The sequence below is a fragment of the Capra hircus genome, chromosome 8 (genome assembly GCF_001704415.2).
Source record: "Capra hircus breed San Clemente chromosome 8, ASM170441v1, whole genome shotgun sequence".
Lineage (NCBI taxonomy): Eukaryota > Metazoa > Chordata > Mammalia > Artiodactyla > Bovidae > Capra > Capra hircus.
In genome coordinates this window covers 48,440,247-48,459,187 of record NC_030815.1, presented here as the reverse complement: position 1 = coordinate 48,459,187, position 18,941 = coordinate 48,440,247, and the positions used below count along the sequence as shown (strand labels likewise).

Genomic DNA, 18,941 nt, shown 5'->3' with positions numbered 1-18,941 from the left:
TTAGAAAAGGCAGAGAAACCAGAGATCAAATTGCCAACATCTGCTGGATCACTGAAAAAGCAAGAGAGTTCCAGAAAAACATCTATTTATGCTTTATTGACTACTCCAAAGCCTTTGACTGTGTGGATCATAACAAACTGTGGAAAATTCTGAAAGAGATGGGAGTACCAGACCGCCTGGCCTATCACCTGAGAAATCTGTATGCAGGTCAAGAAGCAAAAGTTAGAACCGGACATGGAAAACAGACTGGTTCCAAATAGAGAAATGAGTACGTCAAGGCTGTATACTGTCACCCTACTTATTTAACTTATATGCAGAGTACATCATGCAAAATGCTGGGCTGGATGAAGCACAAGCTGGAATCAAGATTGCCGGGAGAAATATCAATAACCTCAGATATGCAGATGACACCACCATTATGGCAGAAAGTGAAGAACCAAAGAGCCTCTTGATGAAAGTGAAAGAGGAGAGTGAAAAAGTTGGCTTGAAGCTCAACATTCAGAAAACTAAGATCATGGCATCCGTTCCAATCACTTCATGGCAAATAGACGGGGAAATAAAGGAAATAGTGATAGACTTTATTTGCTTCAGCTCCAAAATCACTGCCGATGGTGACTGCAGCTATGAAATTAAAAGATGCTTGCTCCTGGGAAGAAATGCTATGACCAAACTAGAGAGCATTTTAAAAAGCAGAGACATTACTTTGCCAACAAAGGTCTGTTGAATCAAAGCTATGGGTTTTCCAGGAGTCATGTATGGATGTGAGAGTTGGACTATAAAGAAAGCTGAGTGCCGAAGAATTGATGCTTTTGAACTGTGGTGTTGGAGAAGACTCTTGAGAGTCCCTTGGACTGCAAGGAGGTCCAACCAGTTCATCCTGAAGGAAATCAGTCCTGAATATTCATTGGAAGGACTGATGCTACAGCTAAAACTCCAATACTTTGGCCACCTGATGTGAAGAACTGGCTCATTGGAAAAGACCCTGATGCTGAGAAAGATAGAAGGTAGGAGGAGAAGGGGATGACAGAGGATGAGATGGTTAGATGGCATCACTGACTTGATAGACATGAGTTTGAGCAAGCTGCTGGAGTTGGTGGTGGACAAGGAAGCCTGGAGTGCTGCAGTCCACAGGGTCACACAGAGTCGGACATGACTGAGTGACTGGACTGAACGAACTGAAAGAAACATGGATTTTTTGTGGTTGTTGTTTTTGTTACATGAGAGTAATATGCCCCCTGCTAGAGATAAACATTGTCCCTCCATTTCTTTTTATATCATTAATTTGCATAGCTAATTCTTTTTTCATAAATTTTGCAGCAAAAAAAAAATGTCATTAGTGAAAGCAACTGGCACATGGGAGAAATTGAGTAAAAATCATTTTAAATGGCATACAAAACCTTCAGTTCTGTACTTGTCCAATCTATCACAAATTCTATTTCTCAAATTAAATACAATAAAATCCTTTTTGACATTACTTCAGAGGGAAAAAGTTGCTGCATATTAAATAGACTAAGAATAGTCAGATACATTTGGCTACCCGTAAGTATATCTCTTTTGTGTTAGTATATGATATGCAATATAGGTGGAAATCAATGACATTAACACTGATGATCTACCATATTGGTCATTCCTTTTGTTAATGCTGACATCTTATCAAATCTATACAAGAAAAAAAAAAAAAAAAGAATTTTGCCCCTAAATAGTAACTTCTGTTATTTTGAAAGGCATCCTAAGCTTCTGCAGGATTCCGAGGGTGGTATCCCTCTTTTGTCAACTGGGCATAAATAAAAACAACCATTTCTAAAATAATTCTCCAGGATAATGGAACTCTGGATAATTACCCGCATAGAATAATGACTTATATGGACAGTGGGATGAGTATACCCTTCTTGAGAATACCCTTCTTGTTCTAGTCAATGGAGAATAGGTGGCAAAAGAGAAAATCTATCTGATCTGGTAAAGAGTAGCGCCCATGAGTTGCTCTTCTCTGCTGCTAATTTCAAAGATTATTGGTGCTCACTTTGGGTAAGGTCCTATTTATTGATCTCAATAAGCTAAGCAAAGAACCAAAGGGGAGAAAGAACAGTGACAAAATCCAGAGAAGAATCATAAGAATAAATATCTACTGAGGATTTACTATGGGACAGGCTTTATAAACACCAATAATAATAATAAAAACAACCAGCATCGACTAAACACTTGTGCTAATGACTCTGATGTATACTTCCATGTATTAACTTATTTAACCCTCATAACAATTTTACAAAATAGTAACTGTGAATATCCTCATTTAATTGTTCAGAAATCAGAAGCACAGAGAGGTTAAGAAACTTTCCCAAGGCTATACTGCCAGTAGGTAGCTGGCTTGAATCCAGGTAGTTATGGAATCTGTGCTTATAACCTCTCTACCACTGTCTCACATAATCCCTACAACACACCCATGATTGTTATAATTTCATTATTATTCACATTAAAAAACAACAACAACTGTATCTTAGAGAGAGAAAGTGCCTTCTTCAAGGTCCCTCACTGGCAAATGAGAAAAACTAGGACTTAATCTCAGTCCCAATTGGCACCAAGCATCAGAACATAACCACCTGACAATTCCATCATTACACTGAGAAATTAAAATCTTATAATCTATTGCCACATTAAGTGATCTAAGCATAGTGGTCAAAAGCAGAATGTAATAGGGAAGAAAAAAATCTGAAACTCATTACTTGTAATTAGAAAAGACTAGTGACTACAGCCTGTGATCTTCTAAGCAAAAGCTTTACCACTGGGCTTCTTCAGAGATCTGGTAAAGGAAATGTGTAATCAAAGGAAGTGCTTCTCACTTAGAACCAATGCCTGGCATCCCTAAAAGACTGTTATTTACTCCAGAAACTAATATTCTCAGCCTTCATCAGAAAGCTCAGTGGGAGTGGGCAGATGACACCGAGGGGAAGATGGGGCACAGGAGCAACAATACACCTGAAACAAAGCCAAGCGTTACAAACATGTATTACATCTGGGTGTTCGTACAACAGAAAGACCAAGAGAGTCAATAGCAACCTCCGAAAAGCTTGTTTGAGATAAAGGAGAACTAGAAGATGTGTAAAAAAAAAAAAAAAAATGAGAAGAAAATTCACCATGAATAGTTAAATATGGGTGATTTTCTCCCTCTACTTTCTAATATTTTTCTGAAATTTCTGTTTTTTTATAATAAGCATAATTGTTTAAAAAATAAAAAACAAATTTCCAAACTTAAAAATGATCTGGTTATAACTTTAAGATTAAAAAAAAAAATGTCCAGTTATGTAACAGAATTCTTTTACTGATCAACATGGTGCCCTAAAGGGAGTTGCTCATAGGTGCCTAAATTGCTCTTAAATAAATGTATCACTGGTTATAAGTTTCTAACTAGGCCATGCTTAGGGTCGCAGTAGAAGCTTTGCTGAAGAAAAATAAGATGAAGATGCCACTGGAAAGTAAGATTAGAAAACAGAGAGGGTAGATATTTCACTATCTTTCAAATGAAAACAGTAAAGTGAGTCTCTACAATAGACCACCTTATATGTACTTTTCCCAAAGAGCCTCTCCTAGAAGACAGTTGAGTGTATAATCAAGTGATTTTTATATAATTCTTATCCTTAGAGATGAAGTGTGACTAGTATGGTACTCTATGTTATGTGTCATTTCAGACAGTTTTCTTTACTTAATTACCTAATAATTTCACTTAATTATCTGATGTTTTTAAAAAAAAAAAAGCCTCATCTCTTCAAACTTTATATCTATATTCCATTTCAGATGAAATACAGTAGTCTTAAATTTACTTGTTGACAGATAATTGACAGATAAATAAGTGATATATAATTATGAATAATTCCTCCATAGCACCCTCACCCCAGCAAAAGCTTAAACCCATTAATTGCTTAAACCCATTAATTGCTATTTAAAAGAACTACAAAAAGAATGTTTTTAAAATGAAGGTGAACAGACTTTAAATTAGATATTATCTGGTATTGATATTATCTGGTTCTCATATGCAATATTAGCACAGGCTAAGATCTATCAGCATTTTTAGTTGCATAATTTAAAAGGAAATTCAGACCCAGTAAAGTTAATTTCCTTGGATCCCACACCAAGGTCATGCTGGAGTGAAAACAAAAACATGGGTATTTTCTAAACACATTTATGGAAAAAATGACTGTATCTGGAGGGCAATTCCCACCCCACCCCCAACCCCTGCAATCCCTGGGAATTCACAAGCCTGGCAACTCTCTTCCAGCTATAATTAATTTTACACACTACTTAGAATGATTGCATTCTCCATTCAGTAGAGGAATTAGAGCCAAAAGATTAGAAAATCTTTCCCATTGTTTTTCTTTGCAAAATCTAGGGAAAAAACTTCATTGGTAAAACTGTTTGTATATGAGGGGTTCCTTCACTCAACCTCCTACAACACAGTGGCTGGGAGTTTGGAAAATCCTGGGTTTGGCGAAATTGGAACGAGAAGACAAAGGAATCTTGTTTTGGAATAAGGCCAAAACATCACACACATAGGAATTAGCAGAAAATCTCTACTTTTGGTCTATCTGCCCAATTTCCCAATCCTGATAGGAAGATCCTAAGGATTAAAAACCTTGTTTTGTTTTCTTTATATCCTCAGTTAGTCTCTACTCAGGGAGTAAAAGGAACACTATTAACATCTTCAGGTCAAATTATTAAAGTAGTTACATACATGAATAATATAAATCATGTAGCATAACATAACATAAAAATTATATAAAATACCAAACAAATGCATTGTTTATAAGCATTTATAAGTATTATAGGGAAGCCATTATCATAGAATTAAAAGGCTATTAGCCTAGGCAATGCTTGAATCTCAGTCTGCAATTTATCAGTTGTGGGATCCTTGACAAATTCCTTAACCTCTATGATAGAATGTCTTCATCTTCATGTTGGGGGATATATAATGAGGATATATAAAAATTTGTCCTCTAAGTAGCGTCTGATCTAAGGACAGAAGAGACTTACAGATCTGAAGATGAATTGCAAGATACATCTAAATAAGAGCATGATGTTTGACATATGGGTATAATAACTATACTCATAGGATTATTTTGAGAAATAAATGCAATAATGTATGTGAGAATGTTTGATAGACACTAAAACAAGTTTTGAAGATTCCATACTATAAACTCACTTTCACTAGGCCAGGTTTTATTTTTATTGTTATTGCATCATTTGACTAAAACAGTTGCCATGTCATTCCAATAACAGGTAGCATTGGAACAGTCACACTGAAGATGTGTAAATCCCAATATGATTCGGGTAATTATTTCTGTGCCCCCTGAGGAGGAGTAAGTGACTGTCTCCACTCCTGCCTTCTACCTGTAATATCCAAGAATGCAGCATCATACTTGGGTGACTTTCACCACAAATCACTACAGAGTAGAAATCTCTTTCTTATCAAAGAAAACACAAATTCAGAATCTATGCTTGACTGAAATAACTTTTCTTGGTTCATTTCATCATAAAGTCCTTTTCATCCTCAATTATTTTGTGTCACCTCTCCCATAAAGAGCTTAGAGAATGAATGTTCTGAGCCTGGAAAGCTTGTAGAATATCAACAAGGGAACGTTACCAGATAACATACTAGATGCAATGAAACCAAGTTCTTCTAAAAAGAACTGTGCATGACCACAGCGTGGGATCTCCTTCTTCCAGTTATATGGGATTGTTTTAAATTTTCTTCACTTTCCCTAAGCAAGCCTAAGGATGTGTTGGATACACAGTGTGAATCTATCAAATTCCGAAAGATCTAGTTGCAGATAGGCAGAAAAGTGAGTATGATGGGTCTAATGGGTATCTCAGCTCACAGCTTTCAAGAATATAAACAGGGGACCACTTTGTTTGATCTTATTAAATGGAAAAGCAGGGGATAGCCTAATTGTGGAGGGTAAATGCTGTGCCTTAAATAACCATAAAACAATAATCTGTGTCAGTTCATGGCAGACAGAAACCAGATTAATCTTGGAACACAGCATGGTAGAAAAGAATCCATTAATTCTCAAGACTCTTAGGCCCCCAAAGACTGCTGATGCCAATTTTCCTGTACTGCAATCCTCCCCTCCCCCCAACTTGGGCAGCAGTATATAAATGCCAGATATTTACATGTTGTGGATGAAGTTTGTGGCTGAGAAGTAGGAAGTCAGTATTGGGAGCAAAGGGACCTAGAGGTCTTCAGTGGCTCTGACTCCTAGTGTGCATTTAAATCCAAATTCTGCATACTGGTAGCTAACCTGAATAATAAGGGTCATTCCAGCTTGAGGGTTTGGGGTTCCACTCAGAAGTATTATCAATGGGCTAAAAAACAAAACCATCTTTAATGACTGGCAGCTCTATGAAAAAAAAAACCCAAACTAAACTAAAAAATTGACAACTAAACAGCATTAGAGTTTCCCAGGTAGCTCAGTGGTGAAAAGTCTGCCTGCCAATACAGAAGACACAGGAGAAGTGGGTTCGATCCCAGCGGTCAGGAAGATCCCCGGAGGAGGAAATGGCAACCCACTCCAGTATTCTTGCCTGGGAAATCCCATGAACAGAGGAGCCTGGCGGACTACAGTCCATGGGGTCACAAAGAATTGGACACAACTATAGCAACTTCCCTGGTGGCTCAGATGGTAAAGCGTCTGTCTACAATGCAGGAGACCCAGGTTCGATCCCTGGGTCGGGAAGATCCCCTGGAGAAGGAAATGGCAATCCACTCCAGTACTATTGCCTTGAAAATCCTATGAACAGAGCAGCCTGGTAGGCTACAGTCCATGGGGTCGCAAAGAGTCGGACACGACTGAGCGACTTCACTTTCACTTAAAGCAACTGAGCACACACACATTAAGTATGCCTTATTTTCATGATTAATTAACCCTGCCAAATAAAGAACTACAAAACATCAGCAGCAAAAATATGAAACATTTATTTTTCACTCATGCACCTGCTGGGATTCAACTGATGTAGGCTGGGCTCTAAACTTTGGGTTGTATCTAAGTCTGGTCTGTGTCTAGGTTCAGATTCTCTCACCCTCCCTGAACCAGTGCTCAAGCCAAGCACAAGTATGTTTCAAGCCCTTGCTTGTGTCACTGCTGCTTTTGGTCAAAGCAAGGGGCAAAGAACACGCTTTAGGACAAACCTAAAGCCAAGGGACAGAGAAACATACTTTGTCCACCCTAATGCCCTGGTGAGGGTATGAATAAATCTAACACCAGCATAGCAGGAAAATGAAGCATTGCAACCAACAATTCAGTCTGCAACACCACAGATATCAAAAGGGTAATGAACTATTTATGTCCATACTAGGCCCTTATATATCAGGAAAACCCTACACCAAAATAAGAAAGGACTTAATAATCCTCAGAACTAGAAAGAAACTTAGCCTTACAGCCTTACTTCACAGATGAGGAAACTGAGCTCTGAAGAAGAAGAGTCTACCCCAGTCATGTGACTGTTTGGTGACCTTCCCAGTTTGAGCCAATTCACCTTCCAATAAACAAAAGGAGGACACACCAGAAGAAAGGGAGCAGCAATCCCCCCATGCAAAAGGAGTCAGTTCCAATAAAAAAGCCTTCCTAAAGATTAATTTTTTTAATAAAATTGAAGTTTTTCACTGAAACACAAAAGTCTTAAGCCTCCTGGAAATTTTTATGAAGAATACTATATTATATGGACAACTGTAAAACTCACAACTTTCATAACCAGCTACAATGCCCAATTTAACAAAAATAATCGCATCTGTATAGCCTATAATTGTTATCCTTCCTCAGATAGGACCAGAAATACCATAAATCATTGCCAAAGTTGCTCTAGTCTCTTATTCTCCCTGATGATACCACCCAATTTGTCCTTACAAGTCTCTAATGTTTCAGTCTTCACTCAGTAGATTCACACCAAGAGGCTCATACTCATGACACCGAAAACTACCTCATGTTCTTTTTTTCTCTACATCTTATTCTTGATCTTCACAAAAGCACTTTTTCACTATCATGTGTTCCTCTCTCTCTCTCTTTTTTCTAAGTTTTGAAGAGATAAGTGATTTATCCTTACAGTTGAACACCAGGGCCTAGCCTGGGTCAAGCACAAAGCCAGAGAAATAAATGAATGAAACTGAATGTTAAACTATTAAGACTGCACAGAGGTATACTGACTGTCCCAACCAAATAAATCCTAGAACAATGCTAATCTTTCCAATGCATAATAATGTCCTTCTGGGTTAATAGGTATAAATAAGCTCTCACAAAAATGAACGCAAAGACCTGTCACATTTTGAAAATAAAATCTTGCATTTCTTCTGCAAGTAGAAAAAAAGGAGGCTGGGGTATAGTAAGAGACAGTCCAAAATCCCTCAGTTCTTCAAATATTTAACAGTATGTCTATCAGAGGAAAGAAAAGTTGTATTTGGTAGAGCTCCAGAAAAAAGAACTAGGACAAGTAGGTGAAGTTAGGGAGAGAAATTATTTATGTTCGAAATATGGAATAACTGGGTAACAATTAGAGCTATCTAAAAATGGACTAGGCTGCCTCACGTGGCACCAAGTTCCAGGTCACCAGTAGCATCTGAGGAGAAGCAAAGTGGCAACTTATCAGGGATGGCATTTAAGGGATTCTTTCTGGAGAGGCAGGAATAAGAGAAGATGATGCTGTGAGGTGATTTTGACTCTGTAGTTCTGTTTCACACCCTTTCACCCCCTCCTAGCTTCTGTAAGGCCTTCTGGTAGGCAATAATAGTGAGGTAGTAAAGAGGGAGAGCTAGGGCAAGAAAACCTAGGTTCAAATACCACCACTACCACTTTTTAGTTGAATGACCTTGAATGAATCATTTAATATTTTTGAGTCTCCACTTCTTTGTCTGTAAAACAGTTTTCTACTACTACTTGTTATGAGGAATAAATGAGATATTACATGTGAGGTGCTTCAAATAGTGCCTGGCAAAGACTAAGTCCTCAACAGATACTAGTTGTTACAATGATTATTATGACTCTAAGTAGGAGAAAATTAGAGGAGCTAGAGTGATATTGTAAAGGATGCCATCATAATTTAACTATTAACTCTGGCTATTCAGTGGCACACTACTCCAGTACTCTTGCCTGGAAAATCCCATGGACGGAGGAGCCTGGTAGGCTGCAGTCCAGGGGGTCATGAAGAGTCAGACACATATGAGCGACTTCGCTTTCACTTTTCACTTTCATGCATTAGAGAAGGAAATGGCAACCCACTCCAGTGTTCTTGCCTGGAGAATCCCAGGGACTGGGAAGCCTGGTGGGCTACCATTTATGGGGTCACACAAAGTCGGACACGACTGAAACGACTTAGCAGCAGCAGCAGCTGGCTATTCAGGAACACATAGTGGGGAGGTTGGTATAGACAGACAAAGGGCTAAGGACCCATCCTGGTAGCTCCATTAGCATGCAAGGTTGAATGGTCAAGTGTCATAAACAATCACGGAATTTGGAAACCTTTGTGTTTTTCAGAGCACTCATTAACTCATTGCCAACACCAGGATATACTGTGACTCTCCCCACTTTGCAATGGTTTCTACTGTCAAATTGACCAAATTTCCCTGGAAATATTTATCTAGTTGCCCACTTTCACCCTTAATTTTTAAACCAGAAGTGGAGAAAACAGTCTATTCACTGGCACATGTTCAGAACAGAAACTTGCAAATAACAAGGAATAAAGAAAATAATATCCAGTAGATTCTTTCTGGGCTTCCCAGGTGGTGCTGGTGGTAAAAAAAAAAAACCAGCCTGCCAATGCAGGGGACCTAAGAGTGGCAGGTTGGATTCCTGGTTTGGGAAAATCCCCTGGAGGAGGGTACAGCAACCCACTCCAGTATCCTTGTCTGGAGAATCCCACAGAGAAACCTAGCAGGCTATGGTCTACAGTGTCGCAAAGAGTCAGGCACAACTCAAGTGACTTAGCACGCATGCAGATTCTTTCTGAGTTGCTTCTTGGTGTGTGGGCACACTTTAATTGCCTCTCTGTGAGCCCTTTTGCCCTACATTTTCCATTTCATCCCACTGAGACATCTGAAGCACACTCTTCCTCCTGTCTTCCCAATCTCAACCCACCTCAGCTTTGAAAGGTTCATTTCCTACATCGTCTGCCCATAGCCCTAGCCTGACCTTTCCCATCATATCTGTCAATTACGCACTCCACTGCTACGCTGTGTTGACTCGTTCAACGTTTCGGTCTGAGCTCCCTGAGGAAAAGACCTTGTCATTTCTACTTTCACTTTGCAAGGTACCACGTGTATTCCCAGCACTGTATAAATAATAAGATCAAGTTAAAGGTGATTCTCTATGTGTTCAAGTTACTAAATGAAAAATGGCACTTTCTGTTTCTGATCTTAATGCCCTCACCTACTAACACTCATTTTATTTTCATATTTGGTGAAGAAAAGAAATGTCTTATTTTAATTTAAATTTACGCTAATGATCTTTTGAAATGAGTGAGGGCTACCCTTGAGTTTAAATTTAAATACAAGTTCATCATAAAAAATTTCAAAAGCCTATTTCTCCCTCCAGTAATAATGTACTTTACACAGTATCTTCTTTACCAACATGTAATCTGCATGCCTGCTAAGTTACTTCAGTCATGTCCCACTCTTTGTGACCCTAGGGACTGTAGCCCACTAAGCTTCTCCGTCCATAGGATTCTCTAGGCAAGAATACTGGAGTGGGTTTTCACTCCTTCCTCCAGGGGATCTTTCCAACCTAAGGATCGAACCTGAGTCTCCTGTGTCTCCTGCATTGGCAGTTCAGTTCCTTATCAATAGTGCCACCTGGGAAGTCCAACATATAATATAAATTTGATAGATGTTTGTTGGACAAAAAAAAAAAAAAAAAAAACTAACGAGATTCAATGAAACTCACAAGATTAGGAGATTAGTTGGGTTGGTGATATTTTCCCATCTTACCCATCTTACTACCAAAGAATTAGAAGTCTTAAAACTGGTAAGTATCACATTCATGATCTGAATCCAGGTCTCATGACTCTTAAGTCCTAGCCAGATTTATTTGATGATCATTTCTCTACATTATCATTTCTTAAGCTATAGTCATTTGCATATCACCAAGATTTTTGCCATATCTACATACCATTTACTTTACATTTTTCCTTAAATTATTTCATTTTGATGTATATTACATAACTATAGTTTTTAGTATTCACCCATGCATATGTTATATCAGTAGATAAATGTTGACACAGGGCCCCTGCCTAGCTCAGAACTTCCACCACCTCCTCCTACTCCACAAACACCACCTCCTCCAACATATTCATAACCTTCAGATTTAAAAGTGACAATATAAGGAACAGGTTTCCCTGGTGACTCAGTGGTAAAGAATCTGCCTGCCAATGCAAGAGCCACGGGTTTGATTCCTAGGTCAGGAAGATTCCCTGAAGAAGGAAAATGCAACCCACTCCAGTACTCTTGTCTGAAGAATTCCATGGACAGAGGAACCTGGCAGGCTATAGTCCATGGGGTCATAAAAGAGCTGGACACAACTCAACAACTAAACAACAACAACAGTACAAGGAACAATTCTCTTTCATGCTGCCAAACAAGCACTGACTTCAGGTTCTCCTCACTGACTGAAATAAGGTAAAGTACAGCTTATATCCTCTATCACTGAATTTACCCAATTCACTTTTAATTATGATAAGTTCCGACTTCCCTCAATTTTAACATGGATACTTTTCTAGAGAAACAGAAACAGCAAACTCTATCTATCTAGCCATCCATCTAAATATCAATCTATCTATAAGAACTGGCTTATGAGATTGTGGCAGCTGGCAAGAGTGAAATTTGCAGTACTTATTAGTAGACTGGAAATTCTAGCAGGAGTCAGTGTTGTCTTGAACCTGACAGCAGTGTAGTGGTTGAATTCATTCTTCTTTGAGTGAACTCAGTCTTTGTTCTTAAGATCTTCAACTAATAGGCTGAAATGCACCTACATTATGGAGAGAAATCTGCTTTACTCAAGTCTACTAAATGCAAATATTAATCACATATAAAAAATACAAGCAACATCTAGACTGGTGTTCGATCAAACAACCATAGCTTAGCCAAGTAATAGATAAAATTGGCCATTGCACCTTTATAAATATATATAAATACAATTGTTTATAGATAGGTAGATATAGGTATGTATATAAATAAATGGATATGTTATATATAATGCCTTTCTGTTTAATTCTTCCAATTTCATTTTTAAATTTAAAGGCAGTATGACTTCAAGATCCCAAGAATTTAAGGAACGATTAGGATACTGAATTTGACTCCTTCTACTTGCTTCCAATTTGAGTTAACTTGGCTTGTCTAGACTCTGTGAATATATGATTGATATGATAATGTGGTAAGTACAATAGTGGACCCCAAATCCTGAAACCTGTGAATATGTGACCTTACATGCAAAGGGGGAATTAAGGTTGCAGATGGAATTAAGGTTGTCTAAGTGAAGAGGAACTAAAAAGTCTCTTGATGAAAGTGAAAGCGGAGAGTGAAAAAGTTGGCCTAAAGCTCAACATTCAGAAAACGAAGATCATGGCATCCAGTCCCATCACTTCATGGGAGATAGATGGGGAAACAGTGGAAACAGTGTCAGACTTTATTTTTGGGGGCTCCAAAATCACTGCAGATGGTGACTGCAGCCATGAAATTAAAAGACGCTTACTCCTTGGAAGAAAAGTTATGACCAACCTAGATAGCATATTCAAAAGCAGAAACATTACTTTGCCGACTAAGGTCTGTCTAGTCAAGGCTATGATTTTTCCAGTAGTCATGTTATGGATGTGAGAGTTGGACTGTGAAGAAGGCTGAGCGCCGAAGAATTGATGCTTTTAAACTGTGGTGTTGGAGAAGACTCTTGAGAGTCCCTTGGACTGCAAGGAGACCCAACCAGTCCATTCTGAAGGAGATCAGCCCTGGGATTTCTTTGGAAGGCATGATGCTAAAGCTGAAACTCCAGTACTTTGGCCACCTCATGCGAAGAGTTAACTCAGTGGAAAAGACTCTGATGCTGGGATGGATTGGGGGCAGGAGGAAAAAGGGATGACAGAGGATGAGATGGCTGGATGGCATCACTGACTCGATGGACGTGAGTCTGAGTGAACTCCGGGAGTTGGTGATGGACAGGGAGGCCTGGCGTGCTGCGATTCATGGGGTCGCAAAGAGTCGGACACGACTGAGTGACTGAACTGAACTGAACTGATCAAGTGACCTTAAAATAAGCAGATTATCAGAAATCCAATTGTGTCCACTGTAATCATATGGCCCTTAAATGTGGAAGAGAAGACAGAAGAGGAGGTCAGAGTGATGATGTACTGCGGACTGAATCACATACTCCAAAAATTCATGCTGACATCCTAATCATTTGGACGATGGCATTTGGTGATAGGGTCTTTGGGAGGTAATTAGGTTTAGATGAGGTCGTGAGGGTAGGCTTCCCCATAATGCAATTAGTGTCCTTATTTCTTATTAGAGACACCAGAGAGCTTGCTCTCCCTATCATATAACAGCACAGCAAGAAGGTGGCCGTCTGCAAAATCAAGAAAAGAGCTTTCACTTCTCTGTGCTTGCACCCTAATCTTGGAATTTCCATCCTCCAGAACCGTGGAAAAATAAACGTGTGTTGTTTAAGCAACCCATCCTATAGTATTTTACTGTAGCAACCTGAGCTGACTAAGATGGGATGTGAGAGGGATTTGGTCCAACATCGCTGGCTTTGAAGACAAAGGAAGGGGACGGTGATCCAAGGAAAGCAGGTGGCCTCTAGAAACTGCAAAAGGCAAGGAAACAAATTCTCCACATATCCTACAGAAAGGAACTCAGCCTTCATAACACCTTGACTTTAGGCCTGTGATCTAGATCAGACCTCTGATCTATAGATGTGTAGGCTACTACATTTGTGTTGTTTTCAGCTACAAAGTTTGTTGTAATTTGACAAGACCAGGTATGTTCAGAATGGTATGGCCGTAGACTGTTTGTAGTAATTTCATACAGCAGCAAGAGAAAACTAATACAGATACTAAGAATCAGATGGGCATGACTGAGCATGTAACATCTCAACAAATTTAAATATGTCATAGTACACTTGTTTCATGTCAATGTATGGCAAAAACTGCTACAATATTGTAAAGTAATTAGCCTCCAATTAAAATAAATTAATTTAATTAATTAATTTTAAAAATAAATATGTCATAGTTCAGACTACAGTTATTAAAACTAGAGACAAAGATGCTTCAAAAAATCTGCTAGCACATGTCTTATACAAAGCATAAAAGACTCTAGTGATTTTGCTCTGTTGTTTGTATCACTTCAGGGCATATATTTCAAATATTATTAAGAGAATTTAATTGGTGCCTGTATTTTAGTATTATTAAATAATTTGTAAGGTTGAAATCAAGATTTTATTTTCAACTAATTTCTACAGATTTCAAAGCAGTAAATTGACTGCTGGGATATTGATAAGACTTTTAAAAGTCTTATCTCAGCCATACCTCCTAAAAACAGAAAAAAAAATGATTTATAAAATTCAATATTTAGTAAATTGTAATAGCCATGCTTACTTTATGCTAAGAACATATTTTTTAGGAACATATCATTCTACTATAGTACCTGAAACTGACTAAAACAGACCTAAACTAGGAGTTGGCAAACATTTTTGTGAAGGGCCAGACAGTAAATATTTTAGGCTCTGTGGGCCACTGCTCACCAATACATTGTAGCACAAAAGTAATCATGACATTCTAATGAAATTTTATTTATAAGATTTAAATTGTATATAATTTCATCTATCAAACTATATTCTTCTTTTGATTTTTTTCAACCATTTTAAAATGTTTTAAAAAATCATTTTTAGCTCACAGGCAGCAGGCTAGATTTGTCCCAAGGGACAGTTTGCAGATGTCTTCCAAATTCAACAGATCTTGAGAATGATAAAAAAAAAAAAAATGGTGAGCTATGTTCAGCAAAAGATATTCACCTTGTAAGTACAGAAATAGCAATTCTATTATAATGCATACAGATTATTTGAATTGTAGAAAAAAACTAGCTCTATGGAGTCAGATATATGCCAATATTTAAGTCACAAATTGAAAGTACTTCATTCATTCACCCATTCACTCATTTCTTCAACAAATATTTATTTAATGTCCACATGGTCCCAGACACTCTACAATGTAAAAGTTGGATAAAAGAAAAAACATTCTATAAATTCATTCCCAGAACATTTTTTTAAAATTACTTCATAATATTGCTTTAACCTGCTTGGGATTTTAAATTTTTTAATTAAACTTTTTTAATTTACAGGAATATTTGTCTTTTATTTTTATTCATCCAACTCAAGCTACGCAGAACTGCAGTCAATGGTTAACAAGAAGAGATGGTGTCAGCTCAAGTCAAAGGTATTATTGACTTAAGTAACACAAACAGCTGCTAAAATGAGTGACAACGAAACTTCATATTCAAATGAGATGAGAGGCCAGTACATGTTTTATCATGTGCATCAGAGACAGTTTAATTAGAAATAACTATAATAGTTTCAGCTGAGGAAAGGATACTTTATTTTACCTTCTCATCTCTAATAGTATGAAATTAATTTTTTGATATGGTGATTAAGTATAAGTTGCCATCTTTCAGGAAAATAATGGTCACAATGAAGTTATCTTTTGCAAATGCAAAAGAAACTAGACCATTGCAGTGAAAGCCTAATTATCAAAGTGTATTTACTGACTGCCTCTTAATCAACTAAGAAAACACTCAGAGTGATTTTGAATACATTTGTAAGCTTAGATATGACTTGACATCCTTCATCTTTAATTGTAATGAATTAGAAATAGCTTAAATGTTCATCAGGAAATGAATATATTTATGAAACAATGGAATATATACATATATACAGTGGAATACATATACAATGGAATATGACATACAAAAGATTATTCTAAATTAACAGTTTTTATTGGAAAAGATGTCTACACTCTATTAGAGGGTGTTTTTTTTTAGGGCAGTTTATAAACCAGCATTTATAGTTTGATCTCATTTATTCAGGGTCATACAAATTAGGATACCAACCAAAATTTTTTAAATGACTATTTCTGGACAATCACAGTTTGAGTCATTTGATTTTTGCTGTCTTCTCATTTAATCTATTGCTTGAATTTTTTTTTTTTTACAGTGGGAAAGTATTAGGTATTTGTTTGTGTGTTAGTGTACATGCTAAGTTGCTCAGTCATGTCCAGTTCTTTGCAACTCCATGGATTGTAGCCCATCAGGCTCTTCTGTCCATAGGATTCTCTAGGCAAGAATACTGGAGTGGGTTGCCATTTTCTTCCCCAGAGGGTCTTCCCAACCCAGGGATCAAACCTGTGTCTTTTATATCTCCTGCATTGGCAAATGGATTCTTTACCACTGCTGCTGCTGCTGCTGCTAAGTCGCTTCAGTCGTGTCCAACTCTGTGCAACCCCATAGATAGCAGCCCACCAGGCTCCCCCGTCCCTGGGATTCTCCAGGCAAGAACACTGGAGTGGGTGGCCATTTCCTTCTCACTAGCACCACCTGAAATAAATAAACAATAAAAATGAGCAAAAATATTATGATTAATGAATGATTTATGATACATAAGTGATGATTTCTGTAGAAAAATTAATAACAAGTACATAGAACTTGTCTATGTTCTATGGATAGGAAGCTTTTACTCACACAGTGTGGATTAATTACAGCTATTGAAATTTACTGGTAACATGAACTTTCTGAGAATGCCAACCCATTCCCATTATCCTGCTTTCAGCAACACTCTTTCACTTGAAACCTTCGAAGAATATTATTAGCCTTGCCTTCCTTTCTATGCCTATTGCTTTCTAGAAGCTTGACATCCCAGTACTGGGAAGTTTAGGGATGAAGTCCAGCTCACTCATCCTACAAATAAATGAAGGAACTGAGATAGGGAGGTGAAATGTCCTGCCCAATGCCCACAACTAAATCTTTCCAACAGTATCTTGTCAGTCACAGAAAGCTGTGTACATAAAATATGTACAGCTTTTAAAATATGCAATTATACATCAAGAAAGTGGTTAAAAAATAAACAAAGTCATCTTACTCCATCATCAAACTTCCTTGGTCTCCTGGAATTCCCACATGAACCCAAACTAAGCATGATCTGGGATGTGTTAGTGTCCTGCATGTATTCCTAGAGCTCTGGAGTGTTCAAGGCTATAAGGTCAGGAAATGGGAAGACCCAAGCAAGCAGCTATGATGCTGATCTGGCAAAAGGAGTTGTGTTAACATGAGGACTCTTAGAGGGCAGAAAGTTTTAGGAGAAAGAAGCATTTATGTGTTATCAGATACCCAGGCCTAGAAAACCTTGACAATGCTTAAACTGTGCAGTCCAAGAAAGATTCAGGTATGAGATTTGTAGTCTCCGATCACTGTATATGTCCTTTTCGCTATAGGGGACTGGAATGCAAAAGTAGGAAGTCAAGAAACACCTGGAGTAACAGGAAAATTTGGCCTTGGAGTACAGAATGAAGCAGAGCAAAGGCTAAAAGAGTTCTGCCAAGAGAATGCACTGGTCATAGCAAACACCCTCTTCCAACAACACAAGAGAAGACTCTCCACATGAACATCACCAGATGGTCAACACAGAAATCAGATTGATTATATTCTTTGCAGCCAAAGATGGAGAAGCTCTATACAGTCAGTAAAAAGACCAGGAGCTGACTGTGGCTCAGATTATGAACTCCTTATTGCCAAATTCAGACTTAAATTGAAGAAAGTAGGGAAAACCACTAGACCGTTCAGGTATGACCTATATCAAATCCCTAATGATTATACAGTGGAAGTGAGAAATAGATATAAGGGACTAGATCTGATTGTCCCATCAGGGTGCCTGATGAACTATGGATGGAGGTTTGTGACATTGTACAGGAGACAGGGAGCAAGACCATCCCCAAGAAAAAGAAATACAAAAAATAAAAATGGCTGTCTGAAGAGGCTTTACAAATAGCTGTGAAAAGAAGAGAAGCAAAGAGCAAAGGAGAAAAGGAAAGATATACCCATTTGATGGCAGAGTTCCAAAGAATAGCAAGGAGAGATAAGAAAGCCTTCCTCTGTTATCAATGCAAAGAAATAGAGGAAAACAATAGAATGGGAAAGGCCAGAGACCTCTTCAGGAAAATTAGAGATATCAAGCAAACATTTCATGCAAAGATGGACTCAACAAAGGACAGAAATGGTACGGACATAACAGAAGCAGAAGATCTGAAGAAGAGGTGGCAAGAATACACAGAAGAACTCTACAGAAAAGATCTTCATGACCCAGATAACCATGATAGTGTGATCACTCACCTAGAGACAGACATCCTGGAATGTGAAATCAACTAGGCCTTAGGAAGCATCACTACAAACAAAGCTACTGGAGGTGATGGAATTCCAAGTTATTTCAAATCCTAAAGATGATGCTGTTAAAGTGCTGCACTCAGTATGCCAGCACATTTGGAAAACTCAGCAGTGGCCACAGGACTCAAAAAGGTCAGTTTTCATTCCAATTGCTAAGAAAGGCAATGCCAAAGATTGTTCAAACTATCACACAATTGCACTCATCTCACATACTAGTAAAGTAATGCTCAAAATTATCCAAGCCAGACTTCAACAATACATAAACTATAAAATTCCAGATGTTCAAGGTGGTTTTAGAAAAGGCAGAGAAACCAGAGATCAAATTGCCAACATCAGATGGATCATTGAAAAAGCAAGAGAGTTCCAGAAAAACATCTATTTCTGCTTTATTGACTATTTCTGCCTTTGACTGGATCACAATAAACTGTGGAAAATTCTGAAAGAGATGGGAATACCAGACCACCGGACCTGCCTTTGGAGAAACCTGTGTATGCAGGTC

At 38.0% G+C, this 18,941-nt stretch overlaps 1 non-coding gene across 1 annotated transcript; it reads left to right on the top strand.

Moving 5' to 3' along the window:
* Positions 6,654-6,725, top strand: TRNAC-ACA. The gene has a single exon. It is a non-coding gene; the product is annotated as a tRNA-Cys (tRNA).